The sequence below is a fragment of the Schistocerca americana genome, chromosome 2 (genome assembly GCF_021461395.2).
Source record: "Schistocerca americana isolate TAMUIC-IGC-003095 chromosome 2, iqSchAmer2.1, whole genome shotgun sequence".
Classification (NCBI taxonomy): Eukaryota; Metazoa; Arthropoda; class Insecta; order Orthoptera; family Acrididae; genus Schistocerca; species Schistocerca americana.
Window position 1 is genome coordinate 95,096,525 of NC_060120.1, and position 21,441 is coordinate 95,117,965.

Genomic DNA, 21,441 nt, shown 5'->3' on the forward strand with positions numbered 1-21,441 from the left:
GTGAAATTGCAAACCAATATCGTTAACGTCAGTTTGCTCCAGAGTTCTTGAAAATATTCTCACTTCGAATATAATGATTTCCTTGGGATGGGCAAGCTTCTGCCCACGAACCAGCACGGTTTTAGAAAGCAGCTGTCGTGCTAAACTCAGCTTGCCTTTTCCTCACTTCATGAACTGCGGACTATGGACGAAGTGCAGCAGGCAGATCCTATATTTCTAGATTTCCGAAAATCATATGACACGGTGCCCCATTGCAGGCTATTAACGCAGGTGCGAGCATATGGAATATGTTCCGCAGTAGTCTCCAAGACTTGTTAAGTAATACCACGTAGTAAGTTGTCCTCGACTGCAAGTGTTCACGAGAGACAAGGGTATCGTCAGGAGTGCCTCAGGGAAGTGTGACAGGACCACTATTATTTTCTATATACATGAATGATGTGGTGTCACCGCCAGACACCACACTTGCTAGGTGGTAGTTTTAAATCGGCCGCGGTCCATTAGTACATGTCGGACCCGCGTGTCGCCACTGTCAGTGATAGCAGACCGAGCGCCACCACACGGCAGTTCTCGAGAGACTTACTAGCACTCGCCCCAGTTGTACGGACGACTTAGCTAACGATGCAACACTGACGAAGCCTCGCTTATTTGCAGAGAAGATAGTTAGAATAGCCTTCAGCTAAGTTAATGGCTACGACCTAGCAAGGCGCCATTTATCCTTTGCTATGTATCTAATGAAGCATGTACAGTAACAAGACCAATGTTCACCAATTGTGGATTAAAGTTAAGTATTCCAGAAGCTACGTACTTTTCTTTATAGCATTCATTACGTATCCTGTTTCAGACCTCACGCCAGCCTGCGTAAGTTTAAGCGCGTGCCTTTCGGTTACCCGTCACTGTGGACTGGCTGTCTTTTCAGTCCACAACAAATGACCTGGTGGGCAGGGTAAACAGAAATTTATTGGTTTTGCTGATGACGCAGCGGTGTACGGGAATACGTCGTCGTTGAGTGACTGTAGACGGATGCATGATGACTTGGACAGAATTTCTGTTTTGTGTGGTGAATGGCAGCTTGCTCTAAAGGTAGAAAAATCTAAGTTAATGCGGATGAGCAGGAGAAACAATCTCGTAACGTTCGAATACAGCATTAGTAATGCGCTATTTGACACAGTCGCATTAATTAAATGACTAGGCGTAACGTTGCAAAGTGATATGAAATGGAATGAGTACGTCATGCTGATAATCGGGAAGGCCAATGCTCGACATCGTTTTGGGGGGAGGGGGGGGCAGAATTTTGGGAAAGTGTACTTCATCTACAAATGAGACAGCGTGTAGAACGCTAGTGCGAGACATTATTTTGTATTGCTACAGTGTTTGAGATCCCCACCACGGCGCATTAAAGGAAGACGTCGAAGCAATTCAGAGGCGGACCGCTAGATTTGTTACCGGAAGGTTCGATCAGCACGCAGGTGTTACGGAGTCGCTTCGTGAACTGAAATAGGAATCCTGGAGGTAAGATGACACTCTTTTAGTGAGGCCCTATAGCGGAACTTAGACAACTGATATTTTAGGCCGACTGAAGATCGATACTATTGGTACCAACGAACGTTTCGCGATTATATTTTCAAATTATTTGTAATGTTATTCCTGAGATGTTGTTTGGAAGCGAAATAAGATTCTCTGGCTCAATGTTTATTCACGATCACTATGGTAAAACTGTATGTATAATCTACTTGTAAATTATGTTGGACTTCTGATAATATTTCGGCTTCACGAATTTAATTACACTTTTTCCAAGCTAAGCATCCCAAGTTGCGTGCACGTACTGTTCGCCATCCTTCTGTCAAGCGGGCGACGGAGTGTTCATGTGCATTTAACGTTACGTAAGGTAAGTATGTCTCCCAAGTTATGGCACTCGCACAAAGCTATAGAGATCTGTAGCGAAGCTTGACGGCAATGTAGCCTGATAGTGTTCTCTTGGACGAAACCTGACGAGACACAGCCTTAAGGCACTCTCTTACCTCTGACCAGGAACAACAAAATGGTTCAAATGGCTCTGAGCACTATGGGACTTAACTTCTGAGGTCATCAGTCCCCTAGAACTAACCTAAGGACATCACACACATCCAAGCCCGAGGCAGGATTCGAACCTTGCGACCGTAGCGGTCGCGCGGTTCCAGACTGTAGCGCCTAGAACCGCTCGGCCACTCCGGCCGGCCAGGAGCAGCACAATTAATGAGTATCAATACAGGTGTGGTGGTTATTTGTTAATATTAGGAGGAATCAGCTGCGGATCTCATGATGATCAAGGTGAAATCTTAATAAAAACGAGTACCGGATGCTAAACCTTGCCTGAATCAAAGCCTCTGTCCCAATTCATCAGTTGTTTCGACATCTTTATTTAGATACACTACTTTAATTACGAGTACATGTTGAAAAGTAATGCCTCCGAATTTTTATGTGAAAACTCTTAAGGCTTTTTAAATAAAACAAACGTTATTGACATTCTAGGTCTTCACGTCTACGTATGTTCAGCTCTCTGTTACTAGAGGGCTCCGAATAGTAGCGTGTAACATGGCGGTGTGTAACGTAACTACGTCGATACCTGAGAAACAGCGTGCTGTAATCGAGTTTGGAATCCGAAAAGTTTCTCCATACATGGAGCGCTCTTTTCTTTAGCATGATAACGCCAGACAACACACGAGCACTGCGACATTTACAACAATCCGACGCATTGTGTTCAGTTTCACTGATCACCTTCCACACAGTCTAGACTTATCTACCGAGCGAGGTGGCGCAGTGGTTCGACACTGGACTCGCATTCGGGAGGACGACGGTTCAATCCCGCGTCGGCCATCCTGATTTAGGTTTTCCGTGATTTCCCTAAATCACTCCAGGCAAATGCCGGGATGGTTCCTCTGAAAGGGCACGGCCGACTTCCTTCCCCATCCTTCCCTAATCCGATGAGACCGATGACCACGCTGTCTGGTCTCCTTCCCCAAACAACCAACCAACCTAGACTTATCTCAACCCGATTTTCATTCAAGGACTTCATTTTGATAGTGATAAACGACTGCAAGCAGAGGTGAGGTTGTGGCTTGGTTAACAAAGTCAAACATTCTACAGGGGCGGTATCAACAAACTGGTCTCTCGTTCGGTAAAATGCATTTGTCGCCGGGGTGACTGTTTTGAGAAATAAATATCCAGACATTAAGAATAAAGATGTAGAATAACATTTGTTTTATTTAAAATATTTAAAAGCTTTCCCATAAGTATTGTAAGGCATTACTTTCCAGCAGGGTGTTGTACATGGTCCCGAAAACTAGGCATCTTGTAGTGGTTAATAAAAACGAAAAAGAGAAGAAAAGAAAAGAAAAGGCTGAAAATGTGGGAAGAAATGGTGAATAAAAGGGGGGTTTTAAAATCGTTAATGACCGTGAAAAAGGGAAAGAATGAAATGCAAATCGGACTTCGTTTTACAGAAAAGCTATCGGACGTCGTGATTAGGAAAAGCTATTGTTGGGGTGGTCCTTGTGGCGTTTCTGAGCAAAAGTCAAACCAATTTCCACTACAAAAATTATTTGGAAGAGAACAGAATGTAGCAAAATGTGATTAACAGGGGGAAATGGCGTAGATACGAGTTCATTCATTACCAAGGTAATACGTCTTCTCTAATGCGGTGTCCAGCTCTTGTTCTCCAACAATCTCCTGCTTCATTTCTGCATGAAAAAGTCGTAGCTGCTCCAAAATCTTGCAGTAAATTTCATCGTCCAGGAATTACTAATGCCTACAAATTAAAACCATCTTGATCTTGAATGCAATGTATTTTACGGCTGCTTCCATCCTCCAAAATTCACACAAGCTTCCACAATACAATATGTCTGCATATCAATAAGTGTTTACGTCTTAATCAGACTAAGACTAACGAATAAGTTTTTACGTCTGGATCATACCAAACTAGCGAATAAGTGAAGTTAAGCTTCCGCTCTCAAGAGAGAAGAGCGGGTAGAAAACAAAAAGTGTTACAATTTTTGCACCTTCATTTTCTTATAAATATTTTCTCTGCCGTCGAGCGCTCATACAGCTGCGACGGTATAATTTATATCTGAGGGAACGAGTGTAGCGCGCCGAAATTCAAAGTCCCGCTACATCGCCCCCTCGACTGTCATGCTAAAACATTTAGCGTGGCAGGCTAGTAAAATATATAATAGATATACCTAAATGTCAATTTATACATATTTTCATAGGAAAGGCCACGTGCATTCATAGGGGATAATCTTTGTCAATACTTAGTTTCTAAACTTATACACTAAATACAATTGTTACAGTTTTGATCCTTTTTACAAAATTAATATACATATATTTAGATAAAGTTTGTTTAAGCAAGCTGCTCGCCAGCGCAGTTAATGTTGTGTGCTTCCAGCGTTTGTTTCCCAATGCATCTCTGGCAGCAAGTAGTCTATGCGCATGCGCAATAGCATCACTGTATTGTCGCGTGCGGCAGTTTCAAAATCGCTGTGTTATAACAATCTTGTACAGTATTCACTTTCACATAGTGTTCATCACAAGTTATTATTCCAGCATAAATGGCGTGTTAAGTCCGGTGACACCATAAGATTGAGCGTGTGCGTGATCTGAAGCAATGTCCATGTCTTCTGTTACGACACAACACTCATGGTCCTTGTGCGTTTTCATGACTATTATTCCCGGGGCATATGTGGTCGGTGTATTTTCGGCTTCACATCGCCTACCGCAGGTGCTGAGTTTGTTGTCTCCAAAGCATCTGAAGGCCGGCCAGGAACAACGACGTAGAAGTTCGCAAAGGTAGCTGTTTCATCACGTTGTTTACACTCGCCAACAAACGTTCATTTGCAGTGTGAAAATCCTCATTATCGTCGAAGTAAATTGCAGTTAAATCGGTTTACAAACAGTTATCCGGTTTATGCACCATAAGTTTCACAAATAACACAAAATTCCTCGTTTATAACGTTCACAGTTTAACACAGTTTTTGCCATATTCACATTTTAACAAAGTTCACTGTGTCCCAGCATGTTTACGTCGTTAATCATGAAAGATTACATTTCGTGGTCACATTTCAAAATATGTTGACAATATGCAAAGTTTTAACACATACACAAATATAAATAAATTTACAAGAATATGCATGTGAAATATTTACACTAAAAGTCCCATTGGCTTTCTTTTATTGGGGTTTATGGTAATTTTAAGTTTCTTTATTCAGGTTTGGGCCTGCCAAGGGATATCAGACTTAATATTTAAAGCACGGGCTTTCCTTCATTTATTATTCATTTCTTTCTTTTGACTCCATATCTGGCTAAGTGGTTGACCAGGCTTGTAATGCCATCAATAATACTTTTTCAAAATACTTAATTTTCTTCATATCTTTTTATTCATACCTGAAAGTTTACTGTCACAGAACATACTGATACAGTCCATGATCAAACAATACCCAGCTGCAGGAGGTGGTAGGATAATGGAGAAAGAAAGAAAGATAGAATGGAAGAAAGTATTCACTACCTATAAACTACCAATTGTCGCTCTCATAATGTGTATTATATAATAACGTACCAAATTTCCTCTCACGAGTTCAACCATGAACTTCCTTCTACTTTAGGGAAGGTTAAACATCATATATGTGTGTATATATATCATTTCTTTCTATAAAACATAAATAAAGAACATAGTATTATAATTGACAGTAAAATATCTCTTTCTCAGTGTCCGTTGCTCTACGTCGGCTCCACGGGTGGTCACTGCTCCTTTGCACTTGCCTTGCATAGCCTGAAAAGTCAAATGTTGCCTTCAACGTAGATGTAATTTTGTCATATGTTCACTTAAGTGGAGGTGTTGTACGAGTCGCAAAGCGGCCTTAATAACTCTCCTATCTTTTGCTTCCTCAGGGTTTTCTGTCGTGTGTATATAATAATGGCTGACATGGCACAAAATTTCACTTTCGTTATTTTTTTCAATGCAAATATATTCACATGAGCGCTGTGTAAAAACTATATTTCAACTTAAGTTCCTTAAAATATCCTTCTCCTGTCTGTACACGAACTATAAATGTTTTATTCCACACAGTGGCTAAACAAAACTTAACGAAAGGGTACTAAGTTACACTTCTGAAATAAATAGAAGCTAATGTGTTTCCAAGTTACATTCTTATTACACTTCTTTCAACAGCTGTAATCATCATTATGTTCACTCTGCTTTTCTTGCATTCGTTCATTTTCAAGGGCACTGAAAACAGATTCACATTTAACGTCTTGTACTCACGTGTTCTAACTCATCACAATTTTTTTCTTTCAAACTGAAATTCTTAGTAATCTTAAAGATGTAGACTATTTACTCACTTCTCTATGTAGTACAATATTACCAAAACACACTCAATCATTACTTACTCACATAATTCTTTTATTCATCATAATATATATATATATATATATATATATATATCCTTATACATTAAATATATTCCTCATCAAACATTAATATATCACATACGTGGGGCTATCTGGCACTTCCATTCTCATAAAACTCCAATAATATCTTCCTCAAATAGTCTCTTGTCTCCATCAACTACTTCGTAGTAACTTACCTTCTTATATTAACCTAAACATTAACTCATTCATACTGATCATTCATTCTTACATCCTCATTCATTCTGCTACATACCTATGTCATTACTGATCTCAATAGCTATTATCTCCTCTCATTAGAGTGCCTTGAAATAACTAACTAGTTGTTGATTCACCTTATAATTTACAATTAACAACAAATGTAACCTGCGTAGATCTCATTCCTATATGAATATATTTTCTCATTCAGTAAGTGTACTTACCTTGGTTTACATTCTCTTCATAATTATGTGTACAAGTGTAACTGCAGTATATAATTTCCATAAATTAACGTTTGTGTTCTTAGGCTGTATAACTTAATGTTCGTGTATTCAATACAAATATTTACAATCTCGTTTTCACAGCGACTTGCTGTTGTTTCGTTAAATAGTCAGATTCAACACATTTCTGATACAATAAATCCTGCTTAGTCTCCTGATAGTCTGAATCTTCAAGTGTTAAATTACATACACTAACTATGGTAGGATGTACCAACTGAAATTGACTTGCTTCGTAATGTTTTTGTCGTGGTTCAATCGTCTTGTTAAGTTCAACATTGATTAGTTGTTCTCCTATAGATAATTGACATATGCCATTACTTAAATCTATGATTGCTTTGTGTTCATTCAAGAAATCCATCCCTAGGATGCAGTGTACAATAAGCTTGTCTACAATTAGAAAATTACACTTGAACTGTGTATTGGAAAATGTGAAGTTAACAAGTGCTTGCATGCGTATGTTATTAGATTTAGTACCTGTGGCACTAACCACGTGGCAATTCTGTGCGGGTAAAGTAGGTATGTTTATAATTTGTTTTAATTCATTATAGAATTCGGTTGACATCACACTTGCAGTATCGAATAAAATTTGTACATCATAATAGTTAAACTTAACCCATTCCATAGCTTGTATGAGTTCTTTAACACAACTTTCTGATTTAATATTTTTCTCGTCGGTTAATTCCTTTTCTGCTGTCATTTTGTCGTCGTACCTGAGGAAACAAACCGTCTCAGCCGTTGCGCTCTTACAACACCTCACGACCGAAGCACGAGCGCTTAGCTCGGTCGTCGGCTGTTTTCCGTCGTCTGCTGTGTTTGGCTGGGTTCGTTGACCAGCTCCACTATGTTTACATTCCAGCCGGTTGGCGCCCACGCGTCAGTTGATGGCGCGCCGCAATTGATATTGCTACTTCGTGGCGGGGAACGCATAACTGTACTGGGGAACGGCGGCGGATTCCGTGGAGGGTTATGATTTGTCATGCGTGAATTTTGTGTTTTCCACATATTCTGTCGGTGATTGTTGGGATTGTAGTTGCTTTGGTGGTAATTATGTCTGTTATATGGCATGTTCCTGTCAAAGTAGCTCGGGTTGTACCGGTTATTCTCACGTCTCCTGTTGCGGTTTTTGTTGTACTGTCTGTGATTTTCATTTTGCATATGGTTACCATTTTGATATGGTTGATAATTATTGTTGTTATTATTATTCCACGAATTTCTGCGGTTGTTCCTACCGCCATATACGTTTCCATTTGAATATGTTTCGCGCGAAGGTATCGTATTGTGACGCGGCGCGGACGGATGGTTCCACCAACCACCGTCACTACGATTCCTTTGGGGTGGGTGCTGATTTTGGTTACTAATATGAGTAAAATTTGAATGACGTGAACCGCCTATGTAAACTACGTCCATTTGATCTAAGAAGTTTAAGAAAGTCTTAATGTCATTCTCCGGTACTCCTATTAATCTGTCTCGGTATGGAAAGGGTAAGTGGCTCTTAAGTGTGAATTATCGCTGACAAGTCGGCTGGTTTGGACCAGTACAGGTACGTCTCAAAGTATTGTCTTAATGTTTCTTTTTTTAGGGTCATAGGTCTCAGGGTTGCACACTTCTCTCCTCAATCTCTGTTGCTCATTCTCGAACCAGAATTCGTCCAGGAAGGCTTGTTCGAACTGTTCAAACGTAAGGCACCGCCGTTTCATAGCGGCACACCACTTAGCTGCTTGTCCTCTCGTGAGATTGGTGACATATCTGATTTTATCGACTTCTGGCCAACTACGTGGAAAAACACCGTCAAATGATCTAATAGACACAATAGGGTGGACTTTGTGCTTGTCCTCTCTGGAAAATGTCTCAAATAACCCATGCCTTACAAACGTGTCATCGTCCATGCCGGTTGCCATAACTGTATTGATGTGGTTTGTGTCACTTGCTACTATAGGTGTTGTACCGTAATATCGCTCGTTTGGTTGAAAAGAAAGCGGCACATCGTAATTTTGATTGGAAATGGATGATTCCACACTAGGTGTTCTGTCTGTGTCATTAGCCGTGGTTTTAGCTGTTCTGTCGTTCCCTGACGATGCGTTTGCACCAATCTCCAAACACAGCACAACATTGTCTCGTAATTTTGTCACTTCGTCTTCTATGTGTTTTGTCTCGTCTTTAACATGTGTCTTTCTTTTTGAAAGTATGTCCTGTGTAATTGTTTCAAGTTTTTGTCCAGATAGTCGTCACACAATTGACATTCATGTACGATTCTTTCGGCCATGTTGGTGTCGTTGTTTAGTGACGCGACGTCCGCTCGGTATTCTAATTTTTCTGTCTTTTCTTTGAGGTGGGTTTGTTCAAGAACTACCATTGTGAGCTGTTAGGTAATATTTCCCACTTCTTCAGTCAGCTTTTCTTGCGTGGAGCTAGCTGAAGCGTGGGCCTGAGCTAACTCTCCCACACGGGTGTTCACCTCCTTGTGCACATTAACTATTTGAGTTAACTGATTCTCACATCGGGTGATATTGTTTTTTGTTTCATGTGCGAATGTAACCAAAGTTTCTTCCTGTTTAGTGACTCGGTCGGACAATGTCTCAAATCGCTGGATGAGCTAATTCTGTCATCTGTTTAGGCGATAGTTCAAAATTTTCGGTCATAGTACGGTTTAATACGTCAAATTTTTCGTCGCCTTTGTCTAGCCTTTGTTTAAAGTCACGCCCAAGTGTATTAAATTTTGTGTCAAAGTCCTGACCAAGTGGGTCCAGTTTTGCGTCAATTTTATGAATAACGTCTCGTTTCATGTCTGCAAATAACTCTAATAGTCGGTCCAGTTTGTCAGTCTCCTGTGTTCGATTTGTGTCACGTTGCTGAATTTGTCTCATATTCGGTTCTGACATTGATGTTAACAATGGCGCTGACGGTCTAGTCTCGCGTCCATTCCACATTTCATTTAAAGTCACTATCTGTGTACTATCATAAATGTTGCGAGTTTGAGGCAAAATCATTGCACTGATCTGTGAACTCGTCCATGGAGGGAAACGTGGACTTTCTTGTTGGTTGAACGATGAATCTAGTTCACTTAACTCATCTGCTGAAACTATCTCGACCTTACCGCGTTCCATTGTAATAGGATGTATAATCGTGTGTCAAAAAGGGAATAATATAAGTCTGGTTAATAAAGATTTGACTCAAATTTAGGTTGAAATATTTTCTCGTCAATGTAAATGATGTCTCTATTGCAACAGTGGTTTGAGAAAGATGCAGCAGGGCGGTCAAATTTTTTCGTAACAAATGACTGTTTGGCGATCAAATTCACAATCTTCATATGCTAGAACAATACTATAATTACTACAAACTATAGTAGAGATAGATAATTTTGTAAGAATCTAGAAGAAAACTACAGGATGTGTGGAAAGGGAAAATTTGATTCTGCAGTTGGCTTTTGAATGTCTGAATGAAATACAACTGTGTGACTCACCATTAAATTTTCTGTCCTGCAGCGGCTGGTCAATCACTTCTGCGTAAATCGTATTCGTCAAAATATGGATTTTCTTAATACATCTCCATCGGATAATCACCAAAAGTCTCAAATAACAGTTTTGCATCAATATATGCCATGAAAAGAAAAACAGATTTAATTACTCACAAAAATTCTTTACAATATTGTTGTATAATCATTTGCTTAGGTACAATAAAGTTGGTCTTTTAGTTACCCTTTAAACTTCAGGATTTTTTGTTACTCTCTGTTGGGAAAAAATACAAATTAAAGTTTCAAATTTGCTTAAAAACGACACATCCGAAGATTGCGTCCTGTCGCGGGAGACAGTTGTAGTGGTTAATAAAAACGAAAAAGAGAAGAAAAGAAAAGGTTGAAAAATGGGAAGAAATGGTGAATGAAAGGGGGGTTTTAAAATCGTTAATGACCGTGAAAAAGGGAAAGAATGAAATGCAAATCGGACTTCGTTGTACAGAAAAGCTATCGGACTTCGTGACTCGGAAAAGCTATTGTTGGGGTGGTCCTTGTGGCGTTTCTGAGCAAAAGTCAAACCAATTTCCACTACAAAAATTATTTGGAAGAGAACAGAATATAACAAAATGTGATTAACAGGGGGAAATGGCGTAGATACGAGTTCACTCATTACCAAGGTAATACGTCTTCTCTAGTGCGGCGTTCAGCTCTTGTTCTCCAACAATCTCCTGCTTCATTTCTGCATGAAAAAGTCGTAGCTGCTCCAAAATCTTGCAGTAAATTTCATCGTCCAGGAATTACTAATGCCTACAAATTAAAACCATCTTGATCTTGAATGCAATGTATTTTACGGCTGCTTCCATCCTCCAAAATTCATGCAAGCTTCCACAATACAATATGTCTGCACATCAAAGAGTATTTACGTCTTAATCAGACCAAGACTAACGAATAAGTTTTTACGTCTGGATCATACCAAGACTAGCGAATAAGTGAAGTTAAGCTTCCGCTCTCAAGAAAGAAGAGCGGGTAGAAAACAAAAAGGGTTACAATTTTTGCACCTTCATTTTCTTATAAATATTTTCTCTGCCGTCGAGCGCTCATACAGCTGCGACGGTATAATTTATATCTGAGGGAACGAGTGTAGCGCGGCGAAATTTAAAGTCCCGCTACAATCTCCAGCACAATGCTGATCTTGTCGTGATCCATTTCATATCTACACACGAGGCAGGTTTTGGCGACGATTGATATGCGTGGTTGTTCCATACACTTCTACTCAACTACTGTAATAGTCTGCACCCCCCAGGATGTGCCACGAATAACGACGAGACCAGTGTCGAACTGCAAACTACAAGTTTATGAGATAGCGTAATTGAAGAGTCACTATGCGCGTAGTTTTAGTCTGCCAGGAAGTTCCATTTCAGCGCACACTCCGCTACAGAATGAAACTTTCAGTCTGGAAACATCTCCCATGCTGTTGCTAAGCCATATCTGCGCAATACCCTTTCTTCCAGGAGGGCAGGCCCCACAAGTTTCGCAGGAGAACTTCTGTCAAGTCTGGAAAGCAGGAGACAAGGTACAGGCGGAAGTAAAGCTCTGAGGAGAAGGCGTGTTGGGTAGCTCAGATGGTAGAGCACTTGCAGATAAAAGGCAAAGGTCCCAAGTTCAACACACGTTCCGGCACACAGTTTTAAGCTGCCATAAAATTTAAGCTTTTCTTTATCATACTCACTTTTTCAGATAAAATTCCAAACTGTTCATTGGTGTGCTGCAGTAACGAGTGGGTCTTCAAGAATCACACGCAAAGCTGATACTCATTCTTGTTGTCGAAAATACAATTCTCTCACATTTTCAAACCGACCTGTAAGTATTATTAAAATTTCACAAACCAAACTGCACTTTCTTGAACTGAATTATCGCATGTATTGATTGCGGAGATGTGATGTTAATCACGCACTGAAGCCCATCCAGTATAACAGTTCGACCCTTCCACGAACAACTGACGCTCTTAACTTGCGAATTACCTGTTTGGCGCGGACCAATTCACTAATCGGTCATTCGCATTGAAACCAATGAGAAACAGCGTCATTTGGCTCTCTCTAGTTTCTGAAAAGTTTCTCAAAGCCGGTGATAAAATGTTTTGATTGTGTAGTGATAACGCAGATTTAAGAGGTTCTCGCTTATTAAACAAAATCTGCAAGTTAATTTAGTAATATTTAATAAATAAAATATGAGTTTTGGTGTGGAAGACACTGAGTAATCCCACTATCTCTCATTACAGCAACCAATCACAGAAGTCGATGCATAGAACTTTTTCCAGTCCGTGACGGTTCTATACAGCAATCAATGGTAACAATATGAAAGAATAACACTCTTGGATGCAAAACTGGAATTTTATAACGTTTTTCGCCTTATACAAGGCATCCTCAGAGTGACTGGAAAATTACGGTGTTAAGCACATTGAATGCTGTGCATATAAATGTGCCAGCAGGAAACCGCCCTGGTCATAATTTGAAAAAAAAAATGAGAACTCGACATTCCACCCAAATACATCCAACTAATAGGAGCTTGCTACTCACAATCAACTTGCCAAGTAAGGTTCGGCAGTCAACTACCTTCTCCATTCGGTATTCAAAATGGATTGCAACAAAAAGATCCATTGGCGCCAGTATTATTCAACTTGGACTTGGAAAAAGTAAGCCGCGAAACTGGTCCAAACAGAGAAATGGGGATGGTGAGAACAGACACAATCCTGGCATTTGCTAACGATGTTGTGGTCCTGGGAGACGCCCAGGAGCAAGTAAGTGCTGACACCTCACGATTCCTCCACAACGCGAAGCAAATAGGGCTGATAGTGAACGAGAGTAAAACAAAATGCCTCGCTGTCTCCCGACATCAGGCTTCTATCCCATTATTGTCGACGGGAATGCCTTCAAACGAGTAAGAGAATTCAAATACCTGGCATCCTTACCGACAAATGAAAGAGAAATGACGAAAGAGGTGCAGCAACGAATAACAAACTCTAATGGCTTTTTCTTCAGCCTAAACTATCTATTCACATCCCGCTGATTTCTCTAAAAAAACAAATTTCGGCTGTACATGAGATTAGTACTGCCGTTACTGTTATGCGGTTGTGAAACCTGGGCAACTTCGTAAATAACTGAAGCAGCAATTCGGACGTTCGAGAGGAAGGTACTTCGAAAGATATACATGGCTATTACAAATGATTGAAGCGATTTCATAAATTCACTGTAGCTCCATTCATTGACATATGGTCACGACACACTACAGATACGTAGAAAAACTCATAAAGTTTTGTTCGGCTGAAGGCGCACTTCTGGTTTCTGCCGCCAGAGCGCTCGAGAGCGCAGTGAGACAAAATGGCGACAGGAGCCGAGAAAGCGTATGTCGTGCCTGAAATGCACTCACATCAGTCAGTCATAACAGTGCAACGACACTTCAGGACGAAGTTCAACAAAGATCCACCAACTGCTAACTCCATTCGGCGATGGTATGCGCAGTTTAAAGCTTCTGGATGCCTCTGTAAGGGGATATCAACGGGTCGGCCTGCAGTGAGCGAAGAAACGGTTGAACGCGTGCGGGCAAGTTTCACGCGTAGCCCGTCGACGAATAAAGCAAGCAGGGAGCTAAACGTACCACAGCATGGTGCTCCACCGCACTTCCATCATGATGTTCGGCATTTCTTAAACAGGAGATTGGAAAACCGATGGATCGGTCGTGGTGGAGATCATGATCAGCAATTCATGTCATGGCCTCCACGCTCTCCCGACTTAACTCCATGCAATTTCTTTCTGTGGGGTTATGTAAGAGATTCAGTGTTTAAACCTCCTCTACCAAGAAACGTGCCAGAACTGCGAGCTCGCATCAACGATGCTTTTGAACTCATTGATGGGGACATGCTGCGCCGAGTATGGGAGGAACTTGATTATCGGCTTGATGTCTGCCGAATCACTAAAGGGGCACATATCGAACATTTGTGAATGCCTAAAAAAACTTTTTGAGTTTTTGTATGTGTGTGCAAAGCATTGTGAAAATATCTCAAATAATAAAGTTATTGTAGAGCTATGAAATCGCTTCAATCATTTGTAATAACCCTGTATATGGGCCCGTCTACAATACCATGGGAGGTAAATGTGAACGAAGAACGAAAGAAGACCTTTACAGGGGTATGGAAAGCCACACATCGGCCGAATATTGGGGCAGAAGAGGCTACAGTGGTTTTGGTCACATCTTCCGAGCCGGTGGATCCGTCCCTAACAGTATTCTCCGTTCCCAACGTGCTGGGAGGCGCCAAAAGGGACGACCGGGGACGGGTGGAAGGATCGGGTACTGGCAATACTCAAACAAGTGGAGCTGACAGTAGAAGATGAGGCTGGGGACCGACAGCGATGGACCGCCATCAGCAATAAGTGTCTCCTATACTGAGATTTTGAACGGCTGTTGTTTTTTTCTTTTTTTTAATGTGTACCTTTGCAAATTTTTATAATGTGCAGTTTCTTGTATTTGGGACGCTCCTTTCGCGTCCAATAATAAAACAGCAGCAGGGCCAGAATTATCAAACATACACACGCTTGTGTTGAACAATGTTTATTACTTTGCACAATTTAATACAATAAAACAAACAAATTTAACAACCTCACAGGAGCACAATAAATTTTTTTCTTAAAGCCCTGTTAAAATCTGCATAACAAATACATAAAACATTAACCAAATTTCTGTTGATGTAAATACTTAATAAAATCAAAACTTGCCAAACTCTGTACCCGCAAGACTATCCTGTACAATGACTTCTCTTTTGCAATATAAATTCATAGCAAGGTATAACATTAAGGCTTAACATAAGACACACAAGTAACACTCAAAACAACTTCTAAAACTACAACGATTGGCAGTGAAGATACCGGGAACATTAACTTCTGACTAAAACATAATCCACTTGATGCTAGTACAGCGAGGTACTAATTAAAATAACAAACGATCAATAAAAAAAAAAGCGGCTGTGCTTCTAAACATTCCTTGAGAACATTCGCACATGAAACCCTCCTTTATAGAAATTACACTTCACGACCAGCACACAAGGTACAAACATAATAAACAAATGGCTGACAAGAGCATACAGAGTTAATAAGGTGGAGCCTCCAGCAATCTGATTGGGCACTGATTACAGAGTGAAACCCAGTTTTACAGGTTTAAATTCATATTTCGAGCGAAAGGTGGAGGAGCGAGCTACAAAGTTTAACGACCTGAGAGAGCCAGAAACAAAGAGAACAGCAATACACAACTTAAGGATGAGATCGAGATAGAAGGTCACCTACATGGAGCCCAGTCTAACGATTCATATACCGAGCGAGGTGGCGCAGTGGTTAGACACTGGACTCGCATTCGGGAGGACGACGGTTCAATCCCGCGTCCGGCCATCCTGATTTAGGTTTTCCGTGATTTCCCTAAATCGCTCCAGGCAAATGCCGGGATGGTTCCTTTCAAAGGGCACGGCCGACTTCCTTCCCCGTCCTTCCCTAATCCGATGAGACCGATGACCTCGCTGTCTGGTCTCCTTCCCCGAAACAACCAACCAACGATTCATAGTTCCACTGGCAACGACCAAGCCGTCAAGCCCCGGTGCCACGCCCCACCTTACCGGACGAAATACACTGCGCTCCGCACAGCTGAAACATAAATCAACCACAACAGGACGCCTGTAATCGCACATTCATATAACACAGAAACAGGAAAGATTGGTAATTTGTTTTTAAACTCAACACTTAAGAATTCATTTGAACACTACGATACAGCCGGCCGGGGTGGCCAAGCGGTTCTAGGCGCTACAGTCTGGAACCGCGCGACGGCTACGGTCGCAGGTTCGAATCCTGCCTCGGGCATGGATGTGTGTGACGTCCTTATGTTAGTTAGGTTTAAGTAGTTGTAAGTTCTAGGGGACTGATGACCTCAGCAGTTAAGTCCCATAGTGCTCAGAGCCATTTGAACCATTTGAACTACGATACATGCGTAGGTAAGATTGTTCTTGAAACGTGGTAGTAATGGCTGAGCATTCATTTAAATGAGTAAGAGCCCACCAGAACTACACTTTCATGGAATCTGATGTAGCTTCACGAGGCAGCACAGTATTTCGTTACTCGTAAACTGACGTGCGAATTTTGGTACTTATTCGCTAAGAGTACAAGAACTTTAGATTTGCAGCCAGTCAATAATGAGCAGCTCTCCAGGCTTCCTTACATATAGCCGCAGATCCTTCATCAAGTGGTAGGAAACTAAAATGGAAGGCCTAAGCCCTGTTATCATGCCATGTGTGACATAACTTTGACATATCAGACTCGTCACCAAACTCACAATGAAGGCAACATTAATGAACTATTAACAAATATAGGTAAGCACACAATTGCACCTGTTTAAATCAAACACCCACCGTACGCCCAGGCGAACGGTCAATGCAGGCGACGCAGGGGCGAGCTCTTCTTCACAACGTGCACTGCGTGGCGAGAAAAGCCAAACACCACGCCTCGTGCCGGAACCCAAACCTTTCCGCCGTCTCCGGCCGCAGCGCTCAAGTAATACCGCGCATAATGAGCTTGCACACCAAGTAGGGGCCAACCTCCAGACCCCGTTGTGACCGTAACCGACATACCACAACGTGCGAGTTGCTGCCTCCGGCTGCAGACTTAAACAGCCGAACCTGCGATGAACAACCGACTCGCGGCCGGCAAAGCGAAATCGATGGCAAAGATGACACTACAAAAAGAGGTACTGGCGCCAGCCGTGCGACGTATTACTATTCTTTTTATATTGTGCTTTGAATCCCTTTTTCTTCTGATGTAGGCCTAAAAGGCCCGTAATGCAATAAATGTGTGTTGTTCGTGTGTTGTGGTCTTCAGTCCAAAGACTGGTTTGATGCAGCTCTCCATGCTACTCTGTCCTGTGCAAGCTTCTTCATCTCCCAGTACCTACTGCAACCTACATCCTTCTGAATCTCATGAACTCCCTCTACGATTTTTACCTGCGACGCTGCCCTCCAATACTAGATTGGTGATCCTTTGATGCCTTAGAACACGTCCTACCAATCGATCCCTTCTTCTAGTCAAGTTGTGCCACAAATTTCTCTTCTCCGTAATTCTATTCAATACCTCCTCACTAGTTAAGTGATCTACCCACCTAATCTTCAGCATTCTTCTGTAGCACCACATTTTGAAAGCGTCTATTCTCTTCTTGTCCAAACTATTTATCGTCGGCGTTTCACTTCCATACATGGCTACGCTCCACTAAAAATACTTTCGTAAACGACTTCCTGACACTTAAACCTATACTCGATGTTAACAAATTTCTCTTCTGCAGAAACGCTTTCCTTTCCATTGCCAGTCTACATTTTATATCCTCCCTACTTCGACCATCATCAGTTATTTTGCTTCCCAAATAGCAAAACTCATCTACTACTTGAAGTGTCTCATTTCCTAATCTACATCCCTCACCGTCACCCGACTTAATTCGATTACATTCCATTATCCTCGTTTTGCTTTTGTTGATGTTCATCTTATATCCTCCTTTCAAGACACTGTCCATTCCGTTCAACTGCTCTTCCAGGTCCTTTGCTGTCTCTGATAAAATTACAATGTTATCGGCGAACCTCAAAGTTGATAAATGATGATGATGAAATACAGTGGGTCGTTCTACGCGAAAAGTCAGACGACACGATGTCTCATCCGTGGAGATGCCACCGTAGGGGAGCGCCACTAGATTTGCAAGCTGATCGTGGGCATAACCCGCGACGTTGTGTTGTGAGTGAGTCTGCACCAGTGATTCATTATGCGCAGATGACACGTCGCCGCGGATAGCTCGCTCGCGCTCCATTTTAATTAACACTTCCGCTCCCCGTTTTGCTAATGACGGTTTTCACTTTCAAAGTTTCCCAATAAATTTTAAATCTCGAGAAGCTCTTTGAAGTGATTTTTTTTTGTTCCCCCTTCTTCCTCCTCTGCGGCGAGAAGTGTGAGGGCTGTTCTAATAAAAAAAAAGAAAAAAAGGCACCCAGAAAGAAATTTATGCGAGACGACATTTCTTTGCCCTTTAGAGCGTGGCTCTATTAAACATGGATCGTGTCCTTTGAAGTCCCACAAGAGCGAGAAATGGCCTTCGCGTGAGGGAGAGAGGAGGAGGTGAGACGGGGATGGGGGGGGGGGAGGATCGCCCGAACAAATACTCGCCCGCCTCTCCTCGCCGTGCGCTGGTCTGCTAATGCGAGGCTGCCCCGCCAGCGACAACGGAGCCCCCACCCGCTCAGTCACGATTGATCGATTACTGCCATCCGTCACGCCGGTCGACCGCGCCACCACGCCGGGTACTTACCGAACTCGGGCGACAAATGCGAGAACCCTAATGTATCCGGGCGGCTGATACGGCGGAAGCCGCTTTCCGTGGCTCCGGCGGCATCCAGCGCCTCCTAACCACATGCGAGAGACGCTGCTGTTTCGTTCGCTTCCCACTACTACTACCAGTAGTCTTTCCCCCCATACTATTCAATCTTTACATCGAACAAGTAATGATGGAAATAAAAGAAAGGTTCTGGAGTGGAATTAAAATCCAAGATGAAAGGATATCAATGATACGGTTCGCTGAATACATTGATATCCTGAGTCAAAGTGAACGATAATTACATGATCTGCTGAATGGAATGAACAGTCTAATGAGTACAGCATATCTATTGAGAGTAAATCGGCCGGCTGTTGTGGCCGTGCGGTTCTAGGCGTTCAGTCCGGAACCGCACTGCTGCTACGGTCGCAGGTTCGAATCCTGCCTCGGGCATGGATGTGTGTGATGTCGTTTTTTTTTTTTTTTTTTTTTTTTTTTTTTTTTTTTTTTTTTTCAATTCCCCTATCGGGGCGGGCTGGCAGCAGCATATGCGCTGCTCTTCAGCCGAAAGACATAGAACAAAACAATAGAAGACATTTAAAAACAGCAAAGGAGAGAAGAAGGCGAACATAGATATAAAAAGGGAGAACATCATGGAAGGCAATATACAAAAAACGGGGTGACTGTAAAATGGAGATAAAAAACTGTTTAAAAGTAGCACACACAAAAAGCCACACACTGCGACGATTAAAAGAAACACAAGGCACAGTATGACTGGAGCATAAAGGTGTTGACGGCTGGCATAGCACACAGCGTAGCACTGACGGCGAACCTCAAGGCAGCACACAATTAAAATCACACCTCTTGACGCACACGAGAAAAGCACGAAACACAACACTGATGTGGCACACTGATGTTGATCAATACAGAGGATCTGCCAGGTTCAAGGAGATGAGGGAGACCTGAAGAAGGGAGGGAGGGGAAGAGATGGGGGAGGGGAAATGGGGGGCGCTCGGAAGAGGGCCAGGTAGGGAGGGATGTGGGAAGGAGAGAGGCAAGTGTGGGGTGCAGGGTCTCAGGGGAGGGGGGGATGGAGGAAAATCCGCTCTGGGAGAAGGAGGAAAGAGGAGAAGGGGGCCCTGGGGAGGGGGGGGGGGGAACAAGGCCGGGTTATAGTTGGAAGGAAGGGTATATGTCACGGCGAAGTTCGTCATCCGGGAGGGGGAGGCGTTGGAAATTGCCCTGATGAAGGAGATGGAGGGTGTGGAGGTGGAGAGAGGGAGGGATACAGCGATAGAGGCGCGGCAACGGGCGGGAGGTGGAGAGGAAGGAGGAAACCAGAGGGTGGGGGGGATCAACCCTGCGAACAATGTAAAGGATGCGGAGATGTTGGAGGAACAAGAGGAGGTGGGGGAAGGGGATCAGTTCATACAGGAGCCGTGTGGGGGAAGGAAGGCGGATACGGAAGGCAAGGCGGAGCGCATGGCGTTCAAGGATTTGGAGGGCCTTGTAAAAGCGGGTGGGGGCGGAGATCCAGGCGACGCTGGCATAACAGAGGATAGGACGGATGAGGGATTTGTAGGTGTGGAGGATGGTAGAAGGATGCAATCCCCATGTCCGGCCGGACAGGAGTTTCAGCAGGCGGAGGCGGGAATGGGCTTTCTGCTGGATGGTCAGGAGATGAGGGGTCCAGGTGAGGTGTCGGTCAAGGGTGAGGCCAAGGTATTTCAGGGTGGGGGTGAGTTGGATAGGACGACCATAAAGGGTGAGGTAGAAATCTTGGAGGCGAAAGGAGCGAGTGGTACGGCCTATGATGATTGCCTGGGTTTTGGAGGGGTTGAGACGGAGGAGCCACTGGTTACACCAAGTGGTGAACTGGTTAAGGTGGGTTTGGAGGGTACGTTGAGACCTTTGAAGGGTAGGATAGAGAGCCAGGAAGGCGGTGTCATCAGCATATTGGAGAAGGTGAACTGGTGGGGGTGGCTTGGGCATATCAGCTGTATACAAGAGATAAAGGAGAGGGGAGAGGACAGAACCCTGGGGGACGCCAGCCGTGGGATAAAAGATACGGGAGTTGGTGTTGTGGAGGGCGACATAGGAAGGACGGTGCGAGAGGAAGGAAGCGACCAGACGGACAAAATTGATAGGCAGGGCGTAGGTTTGGAGTTTAAAGAGGAGACCGGGATGCCATACACGGTCATAGGCATTTTGGAGGTCAAGGGAAACAAAAATGGCGGAGCGACGGGAGTTGAGCTGGAGGGACAGAAGGTGAACAAGGTTGAGGAGTTGGTCATCAGCAGAGAAGGAGGGTCGGAAGCCACACTGGGTAAGGGGGAGGAGGTGGTGTTGAGCAAGGTGCCGATGGATACGGTGGGAGAGGATGGATTCAAGGACCTTACTGAAGACGGAGGTGAGGCAGATGGGACGATAGGAAGAGGCGGCAGAAGGGGGTTTGTTGGGTTTGAGGAAGAGGAGGACGCGGGAGGTCTTCCACAGGTCAGGGTAGAAGCCAGTAGAGAGGATGACATTATAGAGATGGGCGAGGACAGTTAGGAAGGAATAGGGGCTTTCTCGAAGGTGACGGTAGGTGACACAGTCGTGACCAGGGGCCGTGTTGCGTTTGGACTGGAGGAGAAGTTTAATGTCTTGTGCTGTGATGGGAGTGTTGACATCCGAGGGGGGCAACTGCCCCAAGTACTG